Source organism: Microtus pennsylvanicus, chromosome X (assembly GCF_037038515.1).
Source record: "Microtus pennsylvanicus isolate mMicPen1 chromosome X, mMicPen1.hap1, whole genome shotgun sequence".
NCBI classification, from domain to species: Eukaryota; Metazoa; Chordata; class Mammalia; order Rodentia; family Cricetidae; genus Microtus; species Microtus pennsylvanicus.
The window spans coordinates 76,758,269-76,770,366 of record NC_134601.1 but is presented as its reverse complement, the minus strand read 5'-3'; the positions used below and the strand labels follow the sequence as shown (position 1 = coordinate 76,770,366).

Below are 12,098 nucleotides of genomic sequence, written 5' to 3'. Positions count from 1 at the left end.
TTTCGTTTCTAAATGGCAGCTTCCTGGTTCATGCTAGTTGCAGTAAAAACTCTGGCTCTTTCAGGAGGCCAAGCAATTAAATGGGGGTCTATGAGCAGCATGTTACAAATTGCTTAAAGGTGACATAGATCCACTGAGACCCATGTTACAAATTGCTTAAAGGTGACATAGATCCACTGAGACCCTAGAGTTGGGGCAATGTGCATGAGCTCTCCAAGGCAGTGAACATGCCTCCAACATGTTGGACTGGGGGAAGCTAACAAGTAGTGCCACAGAGTTGGTCCTAACCATGCCCACTTAGCATTTTTTTTAAAAAAAGTGTTCCTGGTCAAAAAATAATTACAGATATACATACAATAAGACAAATAGAGATGGAAAACACCACTAAATGGGTCATGGTATTGGATAAATGTATGTAGACTTGAGAGAGAGAAAAAATAGTTTTAAAAGAAGTAAATGGTTTAAAAACAAGTGAAGATTTTAAGGAGAAAGAGTACAGACAGTCATAGATTAAAGAAGTAAATAAAAATAAGTCATGTAAAGATGGAAAATACACAAAGAACCTGGATTGTTTGTATTACTGTGTTTTCTTTGAATTTTTGACTACAGAGAGATATTTGATTCTGGGGGATGTTAAGCGTAACCAACATATATATTTTCAAGGTATCTTGACTTCCAAATATTGGTCTAAGGATATGTTGCTTTGTAAAAGAGGTTCTGCTTTTGTTTCCACAGAGAATGAGAACCTGTGGATTCCTTACAGACTAAATGTGGTTTGATGGATCAAGACCTCTCAAAAGGTATCTGTTAAGGCCCCAAAAGAAAATATTTTACCCCAAAAAATCAGGAAGCAGTTTGGAGAGAACTATGCCCAAATTTCCTAAATTATTGTTTTTAAATGTTTGTTTTCATTTAAAGGGGGAAATGATATAAAGATGAATGCTTTGCATTGGTATAGATCTTGGGTTTTTTTTATACAGATTTAAGGTCAATTTTGTTATGTGTATATTTATGCTCTTGATTGTGTTTATGCAGCTCATTCAAAATGTAATGTATAATTAAAAAATACGGGTTAATAGTCATCTGTAATAGTCAAGCTTGTAGTCATGTTAGTTATCTTTTCTAGATGCACAGAGATATATTTCAGATGAATAGGTATTTTTCAAGTCTTCCAAAAACTAACAGAATATGGTATTTAAAGTTTCTTCATAACTTAGAATTTTTCTTGACAATAAGACACATCAGTTCCTGGCAACACCAATCTACTTCAAGAGGATGATGGGCATTGAAGAAGCTCCTTATGTAGTTTGATAGCCAAGAAACTGTCCTTGCCTAGACATCTTGATGTAATGTTGTATGAAATGGATGTGCAGGACACATGGAGAAATGACTGCTGAGCTTGCCTAAAATGAGATAGTCCTTCAGAGTTCCTGCTTCATGAAAGAGTCTGATAGGCATTCAGCAGGACACAGAAAAAGTGACTGACAAATTGCCAATGTAGGTAGAACTGTCTTTGAAATTTCCTGCTTCATGGGAAAATCTTCCAGATACTATGGGCCTGTGGGATGAATATGGATGCTCCAATGATAAAGAAGAACTCTGGGTGACTGTCCAGGCAGCAAAATGTCTCTGTCAGTTCTAGAGTTTTGGAGGTTACTTACAATGCACTTCTTGTTTACTTAGGTAATATTATATCCTTCTGGAGTCATTAATAGAAAAGAATAGATAGCTGTAGTTTTCCTCAGTTATGACAAAAGATAAAGTAGATATAAATATTGTAACTATAATTCTTGTTTGATAGTTGATTTGTTATATGAATTTAAAACCTTCCTTTTCATTTAGAGAAAAGGGGAGGTGATGTGGAATTCCCCTCTGGATACTGTGAATATGTTTTATTGCCATTGGTGAATAAAGAAGCTACTTGGGCCTATGATAGAGCAGAATATAGTCAGACTGAAAGAGATATAGCAAGAGAGTAGGCAGAGTCTGGGAGAAGCCTGTAGCCACTGCAGTAGACAGACGCTGGAAGCTGGACAGAACCTTATCAGTAGGCCACAACCACAGGGGATACACAGATTAATAAAAATGGGTTAATTTAATATATAAGAGCTAGCCAAAAAGAGGTGTGAGCTAATAGGCCAAGCATGTTGTAATAATACAATTTTTGTGTGATTATTTCATGTCTGGGAAGCCAGGAACAAACAAACAGCCCCCATCTACAATTCAGCGTATGCATTTTAAAATTTCATTGCTAGCAACTTTAAGATCCCTTTAACCATGACTATCATTACATTAAAACCTTCAATTTAGAATATGGAGAAATCCAGTTTCTACTCACCATGAAAGTTTAATTCCTACTCCCTAGTATATTCTTAAAATGTGCTATGCATACTATTGGAGGAGAAAATAATCATCCGTCATACTCAGCTGTGAACCCTGCAAGATACAATAATGACTGGTGTGAAAAGATAGGTTTGCTGGTATAATAGTGACATGAAAATCACATAAGTAACCAATTTGTCAACTTTTCAGACTACCTGTGCAAACCTTGTCCTCTGGACATGGGATCTGAGGTCCCAAAAGAATGGAGTGGACTATAGTTTAATGTTGCAGACAACCTTACTTCAGTTTCAGTATACTTAAATATATGAATGTAACAAAGAAAGCAGCAATTCAAGGAAATTTGCTTGAGTTCAGAAAAAACATGTAAATAAATGCTGGTAGCACATACTAAATATTGACAGAGTAGCCCTTTCCCAGAACTTTCTTAAGACAAACCAAATTTAATACAATTACCTGCAAATACTATAAATTATGTCTGGGAAAGCAAGGCAGAAGGCAATATCCAGATTAGCGGCACACTAATCAGATTTGGTTCTGACTTCCACCAATAATAAACATATCTTATACATTGAATGTAAATGTTTAAAACAGTAGGCATGCCCAAGATTAATCCAGGGAACAAAATATACCTGAGGTAAAAGGCCCTCTACCTTTCTTCCTAGAGCCTTTCTCACAGTTTCCTAAGGCATTGTTCACCATACATCATTATTTTGACCATATTCCAATTTATTCTACCTTCTTGTTTTTTAAATTTTAGATTTTATATTCCTGTTGGGAGCCATTGAAATCCTAAGAGAAGTATAATAAGACATATGATAAGTGTAATACTAGGTTGAAGAGCGTTGTGAATGATATTTTGTCATCAGAAACAAGGATCCATGTGTTCTAAGGTATCAGCAATCCCTTATGTTATTCTTTGTCCTAAGAACTGTTTAGAAAATTTCTATTTCTTATAAATAAAGCAATAGTGTGATGTGTGAGGGTTTTCTGTTTTGTGTTGATTTCATTGGTTAATAAAGAAAACTGCTTGTCCTGATAGGTCAGAACATAGGTGGGTGGAGTAGACAGAACAGAATGCTGGGAAGAAGGGAAGTGAGACAGACATGATGGAGCCAGCCGCCAAGTCAGACATGCTGAATCTTTCCCAGTAAGCCACCACCTCGTGGTGCTACACATATTATTAGATATGGGTTAAAGAAAGATATGAGAGTTAGTCAAGAAGAGGCTAGAGCTAATGGGCCAGGCAGTGTTTATTTATTTATTTATTTATTTTTATTATTTAAGACTTTTATTAACAGGTGCTTGCCGTTTGTTGACTTTTTTTGAAAAAATCAAGTTGTAAACTTTTTATTACAAATTAAAAATGAAGTTCTTAAAAATCTTAACTTGACCAGATATGAAACAATATAAAAACCATTAAAGGTGTATTGAGAAAAACCAGACCTTTTTAAAAAAAAACACACACACACATCTGTCATTACCAAAAAGAGACATCTTTAGGTAAAAATAATAAAAAACCCCATGCTGCACAGATAATGCAGATAGTTCTAGCATATCTGGTCAACGGGCAAAAAGCAAGTACTTAAGGTCTTCAGCTCCAATCTTTGTTCATTTCTTATTGCTGGAATTTCATATTCGTTTCTTCTTGTTGGATGACCAAACCAGATGATGGTAGAGATGGTAAGCCGGCATTTACTCAGCCTCGCCCTGCTCAGCCTAGGGAGAGGACGAATTCTCAGCTGGTGCATTGGCTGCTTTTGTCTCTTTGCCATCTTGTGGTTTAGGGTTCTCTGGGCGTCTGTGTTGGTAATTGAATTTGTGGCGATACCGACGTTGAGGTGGCTGCTGACCTTGGGTCTCGTCTCCTTGATTTTCTTTGTCCTCTTCATTGCCGTCCTCTCTAGGCTGTCTTTGGCGAGGAGGGCCCCTGTGAAATCGTGGTCTGTAACCCCGATACATATTGTGTCTCACTGGTCTACCTTGTTCTCCTGCACCTTGGTTGTCAGCACCCTCTATCACTTCTCCTTGCACAGGAGGGTTGGAATACTGTGGTAGACGCCCATAGGGTCTCCACAAATAGTAAGGTGGGAACCTTCGCCTGCGATAGGGCCGGAGTTGTTGGACTTGGCCTTCAGGAGCACTTTCCGATCCCTCGTTCTTTTCCCCACTCTCACTATTCTGGTAATTCTGCTGGTAATTACGTGGAGGACCCATACGATGTGGGTAGCGTCTATAATGGTTACGGTCTGCTGCGTATTTACTGCCTTTAACTGGAACTCCACCAGGGCCTGTAACATTTGCTGCCTCCGCACCTTTTTCTCCTTCAACAACATCAAACTCCACAGTCTCTCCATCTCCTACACTGCAAAGGTACTTCCTGGGCTTATTCTTCTTTATGGCAGTCTGATGTACAAATACGTCTTCCTTGGTGTCATTCCTGTTGATGAAACCGTATCCGTTCCTTACATTGAACCATTTTACTGTTCCCAAAACCTTTCGTTGTGATGACCTTCTTGTCACCGGTGGGAGCCACCCATGTGAGGCCACCCGGGCCACCACTCCCCGTGCTGCTGCCGGTGGAGCTGGGCTTGGTTTTGGCCATGTTGAGGGTGCAGCAGTGGCGGCAGCGAGCAGCTGCTGAGTCTCGGCCTCGCTGCTCATGGTTGTGGTGGTGGTGACTGGGGCTGGCGGTGAAGGCTGCGGCTCCTCTGGGGTGTGATGGTGACTAGGCCGGGGGCAGCGGTGTGGCTCTCAGGGCTCTCTGGGGTCTGCTCTCTGCTCCTGCTACTGATCGAACTCCCAGGCAGTGTTTAAATGAATGCAGTTTCCGTGTAATTATTTCAGGCCATAAGCTAGCTAGGCAGCCATGAGCCAGGCCGCAAGAACGCAGCCGGCAGCTCCTTCTACAATAGTGAGAGTATCTTGGGGAGGGGTTCCCCCTTTTATTTTTTAAGAGCTGTTTCTTAAGAATTGGATGTGACACACCCATACTCAGAGGGACTAGTTTGGACCTATGCTGTTTCCTTCCTTGTCCGGCTGTAGTTGGTATTAGCTCAGGCAAATTGTTTCAGTGGGCATTCCCATCATGGTCTTTACCTCTTTGCACATATTCTCACTCCTCTCACTCCTCATCTGGGCTCTTGGAGCTCAGTTCAGTGCTCCTATTCAGGTCTCTGCCTCTGTTTCCATCAGTTGCTAGATGAAAGTAGTTGTATGGCAATGGCACCAGGATTTATTGCTACTGCTAGTATTGAATTTTTTTGGAACCTATTCTTTTTGGATAGATACCTTGCTCATCCTGGATATAATAGGGAGGGTCTTGGACCTTCCCCAAAACAATGTGACTTACCCTCTCTGAGAAGTGGATGAGGGTGGTATAGGGAGCTTAGGTGGAGGGAATGGGAAGAGGGGAGGTAGTGGAAACTAAAACTGGTATGTAAAATGAAAAAAAGATAGTTTTTTTCTTTTAAAAAAATACAGTAAAAAAAGAGAATGGGATATGTTCATTTTATAAATGTTTGACTTTGTGTATTATAAGGTATTCTATTAATGTGTTGAACTTGCCACTAATACAGAATTTCTTGAAATTCCTGCTAGTAAAAGCTAGCTGGACTATGATAAGTTTTTAATTGCATAGGAATACTCAAAACTGTATTCCAAAAACCAACCACTTTCTTACTGGTAATAAGTCTTGATCTACAAGATGAAATTTGTACACGGCCCCATAGTCAGGTCACAGATGTGTGGCTAGATATATCATAGCCCCTAAAGGAGAATGTGCTTCTATAACCCTGTTAAAAGAACACAGAATTAAACTAACTCTTGATGAGTTATCATTATACCTAGGTCAATGTATCTTTCAACCATCATCTGAGAAGTTTCTATTTACAGTAGATAGTAAATATCATAGAGATCCAAAACTGGTCAAGGTAAAGAGAACGAAAGACTATGGAGTGCTCGGCCCTAAATAAAACATATATGCCACACTTCTTCTTCTACTTCTCAGGGGGTATTATGGAAGGAAGAGCAGAAAAAGTATAAGAGCCACTAGTTGTGGGTAATATCAAGGAAGTCATGTCTTCTAGACACAATGGAACAGCTACACATAAAGAACTCACAGTGTTTATGGCATCATGCACAAAACTTATGCAAGGTCAGTCACAACAAATACTACATGGAGATTGGAGCTGGCCCCAAGATCCTATCCCAAGCAGTGAGCTGTTTTGGAAATTGGTAAATGCTGAGGGTAAAGAAAACAGTTTTTCTTTAACATGTAATTCCTTGCAAGTCAATCAAAACTCTAGTTGATGACCACATACACTATACTATTTGAGGAGTACAAATTGGTCTTTATACGTTAAGAAAAGAAGGATACAAAATTGTATAGGTAGGAAAAGGGTGTGAATCTGGGAAGAGTTGTGTTGAATATGATTAAACATATTTTTTAAATTTGTGAAATAATTAATTGAACAAATGTAAAGTACAAAACATGTCATTTCCTGTGTTTCTTATCCCATAGCTTGTATCAGAATAAATCTGATAATTCTGAAATCTCCTGAACCCATGATTTCCCAACCAAAACCTTTGGAGGAAAAAAAAAAACCTGTTCCTTGGCATACCATTTTGCACAAGGTGTAATAAATCAAGTCCTAAGTTTTAGCTTTCTGTAGGGTTAAGCCCAGCCTTAGGGGGCGTGTCCGTCTCGGGCGAATGTTTACCTATAAATCTGCAGCCGCCCCTTCTGCTTCCTGTTCTCCGGGGGAACCGTGGTACTGTAAGTCTAATTTCCCCATTAAAGCTGTGTATATATTTTACAATCTGTTTGCATTCATTTACGCCGTTAGATTTTGGTGTCCAACGTCTGACAATCTTGCCCCCGCCCCAGAATGGGGAGCGCAAGCTACCGGAGCTCAGGAAATGCACTTCCAAGCATGTAGCCTGCTAGCTAACACAGCACACTCCTGGGTGCCACTTTTTAGTTTATGACTTATGACACGGGCCCCAGTGCAGAGTCTGAGATACACTCAGCCACACACGCCCATTCCACCCCGCCTGCTTGCCGGATCAATTAACCCCTCCCTGCCTACCTTGGCGTTTGGAGCAGAACCCCAGAAGCTCAAGTACCTGCAGTTTTGCAACAAAAGCCGCCACAGTGGCAGATTTGGTCGGATTCAAAGTGACCATTTCAGTGACCACTCTAACTCCTCAGGCAGAACAATAAATTTTGGTTTTGAGTTGTTTCAGACCAGCTCTCCACGTAGACTCAAGTGGACTCTTTCGCCACCACTGGCAGGAACCGGTCATTACAGGTAAAATTTTTTTCTTTTATAAATAAAATGTCTGAAAACGTTACAATTCAGGACTTCAACAGCCTTTTTGAGTGTACCATGTGGGAGATTTTACAAGAGGTGTCTAGCACCCCCACATCTATGGATCTTTCTGGGATTCGTAGTTTTCCTTGGTACTATGTGGTTTGATAATAGAAATATGATAAAGTCTTTACGAGACAAATCCAGGATTCTTAAGGCAGAGGTTGAACGTTTAGCGATGAAAGGAGACAGAGACAGAGACCCAAATTGGAGCACAGGACTGAAATCTCAAGGTCCAAATCAGGAGCAGAAAGAGAGAGAGCACGAGCATGGAACTCAGGACCGCGAGGGGTGCACCCACACATTGAGACAATGGGGATGTTCTATTGGGAACTCACCAAGGCCAGCTGGCCTGGGTCTGGAAAATCCTGGGATAAAACCGGACTCTCTGAACATAGTGGACAATGAGGACTACTGAGAACTCAAGAACAATGGCAATGGGTTTCTGATCCGACTGCACGCACTGGCTTTGTGGGAGCCTAGGCAGTTTGGATGCTCAACTTACTAGACCTGGATGGAGGTGGGGGTTCCTTGGACTTCCCACAGGACAGGGAACCCTGATTGCTTTTCGGGCTGGGGGGGAGACTTAATTGGGGGAGGGGGAGGGAAATGGGAGGCGGTGGCGGGGAAGAGACAGAAATCTTTAATAAATAAATGAATTAAAAAAAAAAAGAAAAAAAAAACTATTGAAAATGACAACAATCTTCTCAAGAATCAGTTTGAAGTTCTCCAGGAAGAGAACAGATCTTTGTTTAACATGACGCAGTTAACTGAGCAAAATTTAGAAAAGGTACAGGCTGATGTTGAGAAATTCATTACTATGGAAGAAGGAACTGCGGATTTAGATTGTAAGCTTCAGCAGTCCCTTTCTGTAGGAACTGAAACATTAACTGAGAGAATCAAAACTGCTGAATGTGACAATTGGATTTTGTCTAAAGCTTATGACAGATTGGCGGAAAGATTGTCAATACAAGAAGGCACAGTTTATGAAAAAAAATTATGTCCAAAGATGAGATGTTATCTCTAATGGACAAACTTCATACTTTAGAATCCTCAATGAAGGCTTTGGAACATAATTCTGGACAGGAGATACAGACATTGCAGAAGGCAATAGTGAATAGAATTGAAAAGATTGAGGAATTTCTAAATTCTGATGATGAAGAGCAAAGGGTAGAAAGGCAAATTTTAAGTACATCTGTGGATAAATCCCTCCGGGACAATTTCCACAAAGCTCTACCTACAGGTCTACATGCCTTTCCAGTAATAACAACAGAAAAGGTGATTGGTGCCAGAAACCCTAGGGTCATCAAGGAAGATACATGTGAGCCTGTCCATATGAATGATCTCAAAGAAATTAAAGAGGCTGTCATGACTTTTGGGATGCACGCCTCTTTTGTTAAAGAGATGCTAAGATCTTGGGCCACAACAAGCAGAGCAACCCCCTTGGACTGTCTTCATCTGAGCTCTGCGGTACTTCAGAGTGGACCGCAATTGAAATGGAAATGCTTATTGAGGCAAGAGGCTAGACTTTTAGAACAGCAGGAAAAAGCGAAGGGAATTGACATTTCCCTAGATAAAATTCTAGGTGAAGGGCTCTATTCCAACCCTCAGGAACAAGCTAATTTGGATGAAAACAGCAGCCTTAAGGGCTTGGGACAGGGTACAAGACCCAGGACAGAGAATGAAATCATTTGTCGGAGTTAAACATGGTCAGAGAGAACCCTTTAGTGACTTTTTACAAAGAGTAACTAAGGCTGTACAAATAGGGATATGTGACCCAGAAGCAAGACGTATAATGATTGAGTCTTTGGCGTATGAAAATGCAAAAGTGGAATGCAAAAGGATTTGGGGGCCTTTAAAGCTAAGATCAGCGCCCTTGGAAGAATGGGTCTTGCATACACTCAATGTTGATACATTTGACTATGGCATTGAAGCATGGGTAGAAGAAGCAATTAACAATGGTAAAAGGAAACACCAGAATAGCAAATGTTTTAATTGTGGCAAAATGGGTTATATGAAAAAGAATTGTAGACAACAGATTTACAGAAATAATAATAATGCATCTTCTAGAAATAACAGAAATAAGAGGACTCAGCCTTCAGGTTTATGTAGAAGATGTGGAAAAGGCAGACATTGGACGAATGAATGCAGATTTATAAGAGATAGACAAGGCAACCTGATACAGATGGGAAATGTAAGAGGGGGGCCTCACAGGCCCCCATGGCAAACATGGTTCAGTCATTTCCAGTTTCTGCAGAGAACGTGCCTCTTCAGGACAATTAGGAAGCCCCATGCACACTGTTACAAGCAATAATGATCAGAATGATGAGTTACGTGTGTTTTGGCAAACTTCTCTAAATGATCAAAGACCTAAGCTGAGAGTGTGTGTAAATGGCATTTTTATTACTGGCCTGCTGGACACAGGTGCTGATGTAAGTATCATTACCCTAGAATCTTGGCATCCGTATTTGCCTCTTCAGAATGTAAATGTTCAGCTCCTGGGAATTGGAACCCTATCTCGAGTAAGGCAGAGCACGAGATGGGTTGAATGTATAGGGCCAGAGGGTCAAATAGGAAAATTAAAGCCATATGTAGCCAATATTGCAATGAATTTATGGGGTCGTGACCTATTACAACAATGGAATACCCAAATTAACATTCTTGCTACTTCTAGAGCCTATATTTCTGAGAATAATATTAAAAGATATTACAAACAGAGAAAACCGGCCATTCGGGCTGTACAAGAAGAAGCAATTGATGTCCCTTCAGAGATACCAACAGCTTTGCCTCTAAAATGGTTGACTGACAAACCAATATGGACTAACCAATGGCCTTTAGCTGAGGAAAAGTTACATGCTTTAGAACAGCTGGTACAAGAGCAATTAGATGCTGGACATATAGAAGAATCTACCAGCCCTTGGAATTCTCCTGTATTTGTAGTTAAGAAAAAATCAGGTAAATGGAGAAAGGTGACAGATCTCAGAGCTATCAACAAGGTTATTTAACCTATGGGCCCTCTGCAATCTGGAAACCCTTTGCCCTCTTTATTACCAAAAGGAAGGCCTCTCATAGTTATTGATTTAAAGGATTGTTTTTTCACTATACCTTTACAAAAAGAAGATAGAGAAAAATTTGCCTTCACAGTGCCTACTTATAATAATTCTCAACCTTCGAGGAGGTACCACTGGGCCATCCTCCCCCAGGGTATGTTAAATAGCCCCTCCTTGTGCCAATATTTTCTGAATCCATCATTGCAAATGATCCACAAGAAATTTCCCAAATCGATAATATATCATTACATGGACAACATGTTGTTATCTGATTCCAACATGAATACCTTGAACAGAGTGTTTGAAGATATAAAGATACTTTTACCTAAATGGGGATTACAAATTGCTCCTGAAAAGATTCAGAAGGGAGATTCTGTTAATTATTTAGGTTATAAAATAGGTTTGCAAAAAATTAAGACACAAAAGGCACAAATTAGGAGAGATCGCCTACGGACTCTTAATGACTTTCAAAGACTGTTAGGAGACATTTCCAGTCTACGACCAGCTATTGGGATAACACCTGATCTAATAATTCATTTGAACAAAACCTTGGATGGTGAGAAAGATTTAAACAGTCCCAGAGAATTAACAGCTGAAGCAGAAAAGAACTGACAATGATAGAAAAGAAATACAACAGGCACAGGTGGACAGGGTGAATCCAGAGCTTGATTGTATTCTCGTCATATTACCATCAAAAATTTCTCCTACAGGAATTTTAATGCAGAGAGATGATATTATCTTGGAATGGATCTTTTTACCACATAAACCAAGTAAGAAACAGAAAACTTATGTGGAAAAAGTCTCTGAGTTAATTATAAAAGGCAACTAGCAGACATAGACCCAGCAGAAATTATAGTGCCTTTCACTGCTGATGAACTAAATGAACCATGGAAAAGAGCTTGTGCTAATTTTTTTGGAGACATTAATAACAACTATCCAAAAAGCAAGAGGCTTAACTTCATAAAGAGAACTTCTTGGATCCTTTCTTGAATCGTCCGTGATGTTCCAATAACTGGAGCCCATACATTCTATACTGATGCCAATAAATCAGGGAAGGCAGGTTACAAATCAGAAGACTTGGGTAAGGTGGAACAAAGTCCTTATGATTCTGTCCAGAAAGCAGAATTATATACCATTCTTATGGTGCTAAGGGATTTTAAAGAACATATTAATATAGTTACTGGTTCACAATATGCAGAAAGAGTTATTTTACATATTGAAACTGTTGAATTTATACCTGATGATACAGAACTAACCTCATTGTTTCTCCAGGTTCAAGATTTGATCAGGAACAGGCTTTGCCCTATGTACATAACACACATCCGATCCCATACGG

General features: G+C 39.8%; 1 pseudogene; it reads right to left on the bottom strand.

Moving 5' to 3' along the window:
• Positions 1-3,803: 3,803 nt before the first annotated feature.
• On the bottom strand, positions 3,804-5,023 carry LOC142840746 (Y-box-binding protein 1 pseudogene; annotated as a pseudogene).
• Between the last annotated feature and the right edge of the window lie 7,075 nt (positions 5,024-12,098).